The sequence below is a fragment of the Chionomys nivalis genome, chromosome 20 (assembly GCF_950005125.1).
Source record: "Chionomys nivalis chromosome 20, mChiNiv1.1, whole genome shotgun sequence".
In the NCBI taxonomy this organism is placed as follows: domain Eukaryota; kingdom Metazoa; phylum Chordata; class Mammalia; order Rodentia; family Cricetidae; genus Chionomys; species Chionomys nivalis.
Window position 1 is genome coordinate 33,772,559 of NC_080105.1, and position 6,938 is coordinate 33,779,496.

Below are 6,938 nucleotides of genomic sequence, written 5' to 3' on the forward strand. Positions count from 1 at the left end.
ACTTGCCACTGAGTCTGATGACCTGAGTCTTCCCTCTGGAAGTCACACAGTGAAAGGAAACATTCACATACATTGTCCTTGAGCCCCCCCCCCACACACACACATTGGCACACTCAGTGTTCCCTACAGAAAATAAACAAACAAATAGGAATGTAATAAAAATTTAAAAAATACAAAATGTTTATTAAAACTTGGTGCTGGCCTTTAATCCCAACACTCGGGAGGCAGAGGCAGGCGGATCTCTGTGAGTTCGAGACCAGCCTGGTCTACAGAGCTAGTTCCAGGACAGGCTCCAAAGCCACAGAAAAACCCTGTCTCGAAAAACCAAAATAAATAAATAAATAAATAAATAAATAAATAAATAAATAAATAAATAAATCGTGGTGCTGGGCATTATGGCACACACCTACAATCTAAGAACTTAGGAGAAGAGACAGAGAACTGCAAGTTTGAGGCTAGCCTGGGCTGCATAATGAATTGCAGGCCAGCAGAGGCTACATGTTTTGAAATTTTTTACCAAAAAAAAAAAAAAGCAAAGCAAGACAAAACAACAGAGAGTGATTAAACACCTTTAATCCCTGTTCTTGAGAGGCTGAGGCAGGGGGATCTTTGTGAGTTCAAGTCCAGCCTGGCCTACAGAGCAAATTCCAGGCCAGTCATGGCTATTACACAGAGAAACTCTGTCTTAAAAAACAAAGATAAAACAACAAACTAATAAGAAACTCAAATGAATAATTCCCCAGGCTCAACCCCTAAACAAAATCAACTTGGTAATGAGGAAATACTGAGAACAATGTTGATTTCTTTGAGGACTTTTGACAGTCAATGAAAATCCTGGGGACAGGTCTTTCAGTCTTGAAATGACAAATATTTTGGGACCACTTGTCAAGCTATGATGGAAATATTTTGCTAGGGTCTTTGTACCTTGTATTCAACAAATACTCTCTGATGGGTTGATTCAGCAGTTTATTTGTCATAAATGATGTTTAAGTAACCAATATCAATTAACCACTATTAATATGGAGCTTCAAAAGAAAAAAAAGGACTCCACACAGTATTTTAAACCAACAAGTGACCTGGGGTCAGCAGTTTGGGCACCAGCTTGGAAAATGTTAGTTGTGAAGATTTCATCCAGCGCCTCAGATTCACTTAGGTAGAAACCTAAATTTCAATAAAACATCCAGACATGCATACATATATTTACATATTGGGAGCAGGTTACTAGATCCACGCCTAGGAGTGCATGAACAGGATCTAAAGTGCAAATAAGTAATGGCCGATTCTACTAAAAGCAGTGGCTTGCAAGGGTGAACAGAGCGGAGTGTCTTGGCAGTAAGTTAAGGGGAACAAAAAAAATTCAAATAAGACTTTAAGTATTCATTTTTACCTTGTGTTAAAAATAAGGGTGGAGACACAGACCTTATTGAATCTAAGGACTAGATAGCACAGGTGTTTAGCACCAGAGAATGGAAGGCAAATCTATTTTCTGACTGGATAGTAATGAAACACACATTTATTTCTCTGAGATAAGGTCTCATTCTCGTAGCCTAGGGTAGGTTTAAACATGGCAGTCTTTCTGCTGTTCAGCTTCACGGGTGCTGCAATTTATAGCTTTGAACCACCAAGCTTGGCCTGAAATATACGTTTTCCTGTTTCAGAGTCTTCATTCAGTGTTTAATGGTACTTCATCAATTTTCTTTCCTTTTCCGTTTTGGTGTGTGTGTGTGTGTGTGAGAGAGAGAGAGAGAGAGAGACAGACAGACAGAGAGAGAGAGAGAGAGAGAGAGAGAGACAGACAGAGAGAGAGAGACAGACAGAGAGAGAGACAGACAGAGAGAGAGAGAGACAGAGACTGTGCTGTGAATAAAGGGGGCAAAAAGACAGAGATCCACTTGATGTTGAGATTATCTTCCCCAACTGCTCTATTTTTTTTAGTTTCATTTTGTTTTTAAGTGTGTATGTGTGTGTGTACATACATGCATGCATGCACACATGTGTAAGCAGAGGTGCCGGTGCCTTCAGAGTCCAGAAGAGACAATGTTCGATCACCTGTTGCTGGAAGATGGTTGTGGGCCATGAGATGTTGATGATGGGTGTTGAACACTGGGCCTCTACAAGAGCAGAGCTACCTTTTGAGTGACTCCGTCTCACTTTTAAGACAGGGCCTCCCATGGAGGTACACTGGCTAGCCAGTGATTCCCCAGGTTCTGCCTGCCCCAATCTCCCTGGTTGCAGAGACACAGATTCCCTCCGCCTCCTACACCGTTTTCACATAGGTGCTGTAGATCCCGGGCTTGGGAGTCAGACACTGTACTCACTGAGCCATCTCCTCGACCGTGTGGCTGAGCCAACTCTTGGGCTGTGTGGCTGAGCACTCATCTCCTCTACCCTGTGCTTCAAAACTTTCCTCAAACCACGAGGCGTGCACCCACCCACTGTGACAGTGGAACTGATCTATTGGGAGCTCTCCAAGGCCAGCTGGACTGGGACTGAATAAGCATGGGTTGAACCTGGACTCTCTGAACATGGCGGACAATGAAGGCTGATGAGAAGCCAAGGACAATGGCACTAGGTTTCGAGCCTAATACATGAACTGGCTTTGTGGGAGCGTAGCCTGTTTGGATGCTCACCTTCTTGGACCTAGATAGAAGTGGGAGGACCTTGGTCTTCCTGTAGGGCAGGGAATTTGGACTGCTCTTCAGTGAGAGGGAGGGGGAATGGACTGGGGGGACGAGAAGAGGAGTGGGGATAGGGGGAGGGGAGCGGGGGGAGTGGGCAATATGTGGGAGGAGGGGGAGGGAAATGGGAAACGGGGAGCAGGTGGAAATTTTAATTTAAAAAGAATAAAAAAAAAAAAACTTTCCTCAAGGCTTTAGTACTGGGAGTGAAGCAAGGAGCGAGTCAGAGGTTAAGAGATCTGGCTTTTGTGCAAGTCACCAGTTTTTGGCCCAACGGAAACGGGAAGAAGATGCTGGAAAAAGTTTGTCTGACAGAGGCCGTGTGGGACGAGGTCTGCTGGAATAGTGACAGGCTCATGTATGCTTATACTTATATATAAAAAGGGATTTACTTTCCCCTTACTGAGGAGAACATAAATTATTTTATAGATGTTATTTGGGAACAAAGGAAAGACGTTAAACTGTGTTCAAGTAGGCCTTCAGAGTGAGCAGGGGACTCGTATTCTGAGATAAAAATCCAAGATGGAATAGATTGTGCTTATTTGCCTAGATCTGGGGAGTTAAGGTGATTTACCCACACACTATATTGCCCTGACATCTTTATGAAGTCACTTTAAGTGTGCCTATATTTTTAATTAGAAGTCATTTAGCCAGTCCCTCATCCCCTTGGCAGCCATGGACTTAAATGGCTATAGAATAAAAAATGAATAATGAACAATGCCTTCCCCTCTAAACACCCTAGATTGACCAAGGGGAAAGAGTGACTCCCTGAATATTGAAGGTTTTTCTCAGACAAAGATTGAGTAAATGGAGTTTTACATTTCATTCTCCAGTCTTACTTCAGCCTAATACTTTGTGGGACACGAGTTCCAACACAGGGCTTTGTCTTCAGAAAAACTACCCTGTGCTCTTCATCCCCTTCAGGGAGCCTACTCCGTGAATTCTCGTGGCTTTCAAAGAGAAGATGGGAGACTCGCAAGAGAGGAGTGTGAACTTCAAGGGTCTGTTTCTGTTTGCTGCCTTTCGCTGGAATCCACAGCTGTCTAATGTTTGTGCCTGGGATGAACAAGGGCAGAAGAGATTGCGCAGGCTGTTGCAGCCCTACAAACTCACGCAACTTTCCTGTATCTCATCTAGTAGGGGCCAGAGGACAATTGGCAGGAGTTGAGTCTCTCTTTCCACCATGTGGATCCTGGGAAACAAATTTAGCTCGTCAGGTTTAGCAGCAAGCACTTATAACAGATGAGTTCTCTCACTGGTCCTATTTCTGCCCAGGTGAGTTAAGTCATAGATGTACTTCTTCCTGTGTGAGAGGGTGGGGCATAGGCGGCACTGTTGGTGGTGTTAACCTAGCCTTTATTTGTGTTTATAGCTTGCCTCATTTCCAAGGCCAAGACCGATCACACATGTGCTCAGCCATGACAGTATCAACACATATGCTCAGCCATGACAGTATGGGTGCTTTGTTTATTCTAAGACTGAGCTCCTCTACAGACTTTTGAGTGAGGCATTCGAGAATTACATTATAGCTGGGTAAGGTGGTACACACATATAATTCAAGGACTTTGTTAGTAGAGGTAGTAGGATCAGGAGTTCAAGGCCAGCCTGGGCTGCTGCTGCTTCTTCTTCTTCTTCTTCTTCTTCTTCTTCTTCTTCTTCTTCTTCTTCTTCTTCTTCTTCTTCTTCTTCTTCTTCTTCTTCTTCTTCTTCTTCTTCTTCCTCTTCCTCTTCCTCCTCCTCCTCCTCCTCCTCCTCTCTCTCTCTCTCTCTCTTCCTTTTTTCTTTTTCTGATGCCTCAAAGTTTGTTACACGTTTATATTCTAAAAGGGAATACAAGTGCATGGCACACAGGAAAAATAAATGAGGAAGTCTATAAAACAGCATCTCTTTCCTAGTCTTGATCTTCAACAATGGAACTGTCTTCCCAAGGACAACCAATACTGAGGTGTCTTCTGCAACCTCGTAGCTCCCGTTGTCTAGGTATTTCTTACTTCCACTTTCAAGACATCAACTTATTCCTAAAAAGCAACACATTGTATAGACAGTGATTACTTATTTGCTTGCAGCAGTGGTTTATTTACCTCAGAGAAATCCTCATTGCTTCCTGGTTCTCCTGAGTAAAAAACCTGGGACATGATTCTTGAAGTTTGGCTTCTTAGGAATGAAAGAATTCACAGAGACCTTTGAATTTATACAGGTCACCCCATGAGAATCCATGCTGTTTCTATGGATACAGTAGATGCTCACACTATTCCCCGGCTTTTCAGGAACCTAGGCGTTCTTGAAATGGGCGGCCACGCCCTCCCCCACAGTACTGAAAAGTCAGTATCTCCACGACACATCTTTCATTCTTCACAACGTCATTCAAGAGCTGCTTTTGATTCCAAACCAGGTTAGGCACACAAAAGGACATGAGTTCGTGGTGCTAAGACAGTGTAATCCTCACCTTTCATTTCAAAATTAACATTAAGATATTTTCTTTCTATCAAAACATATAGATTTAGAAACATTTTTAAAATTTAATTTCTCTCAGTGTGTGTGTGTGTGTCTGTGTGTCTGTGTGTCTCTCTCTGCGTGTGTACCTCTGGGTCACAGAATACTTGTGGAGGTCAGAGACAAATCGCAGGAGTCAATTCTTTCCTTCTACCCAGTGGATTCCAGGGATCAACCTCACATCCTAAGGCTTGGCAGCAGGTGTCCTTGCCAGCTGACTCAACTTGCTGACCCTCCTGTGGACTTTTAAGGATTAGTCAGAAACCTTCAAAGGAAACATCTGTCTGGACCACTAGAGGAAATCCTTGGAAAGATTTGGCAAGCATTATAAATAGACAAATCTCTGCGGAACTAAACTTAGCCTATGTAAAAGAGGGAGCAAAGAGTAGGTGTTAAACTGTCGTGGGGGAGATGAACAGCCCTTCAATGTCTCAGTCAAGTGAATTCAATTGAATCATGGAGCTGTATGCGATTTAAAAAAAAAAAAATCACACACACAGATGAACCCAACTGCTGCAAAGAAAGAATCTTTTAAATACGCTTTTTCATATGCAAGGTGTCTATTTGTCTTGTGCCTCTTAAAATTAAGATAATTTAAATTTTTCTGTCAAGCAGATGTTGATTTAAAAATCACTATTGTCACTCCGAAATACAACGTTTTAATAAAGATGTAAAAAGGTTAGTTCTATTATATACAGAGAGCTAATTTGTTCTTTGCTTGTAGAAAAATAATGTTAGAGAATAGCATGAAAGGACAGGAAAAATACAAAAAAGACATTAGTTTTGCTTCTTTCCAATGTCAGTATTTAAAATCCTATGTTTTTATATTTTTCCAGTATCCAGAATTTATTCAACTTCTTTGAATCCCCCACTTCACTGACAAAATTCTATCACAAGATTTTATATTAGTAATTTAAATGAAAATATTTTAGTATGTATCCAATATATTGCTTTTCATATGGCTTATTTAGAACATAATTTGTGATTGGTACAGAGTGTGATATTTATGTTTACATATTACATGTAATTTTACTCATTAGAAGCAGTCAATTACAACTTAGAACAGTTAGAGGTGGTCACATAAAATTTCAAACATCAAATTTCCAAATCTAATCCATAAAGATTTTGAATTAATGAAGAATTGCCTCTATTAGACTAGCTGGTGATCACTTCTCTGGGATATTTTCTTGGTTAATGATTGAAGTAAGAGCTGTTTACATTGGGTGATTTTACCCCTGGACAGGTAGGTAGTCCTGAGCTGTATAAGAAGACAGTCTGAGCCGGGCAGTGGTGGCGCACGCCTTTAATCCCAGCACTCGGGAGGCAGAGGCATGCGGATCTCTGTGAGTTCGAGGCCAGCCTGGTCTACAGAGGTAGTGCCAGGACAGGTTCCAAGCCACAGAGAAACCCTGTCTCAAAAACAAAACAAAACAAAAACAAAAACAAAACAAAACAAAAAAGACAACACTCTGTGGAGAACCTGCATAGGACCTAACTATGCCCGCTGTATATAGGTGACAACGGGGTGGCTTAGGCAGTATATGAGGCCACTGGCAGTGTGACCAAGATGTACTTAATGTATGAACCGACTTTGTGGAGCCCATTCTCTGTAGAGAGACACCTTCCTTAACTTAGACACTGTCGTGGAGGCGGCTTGATCCTGCCTCAACAAGAACAGACTTAGCTGACTTTCCAGAGGAGGCCTTGTCCTCTCTGAGGAAAGCATGGGAGGTGGGGAGGGGGGAAGATAGAAGGGAGGGGCAACTG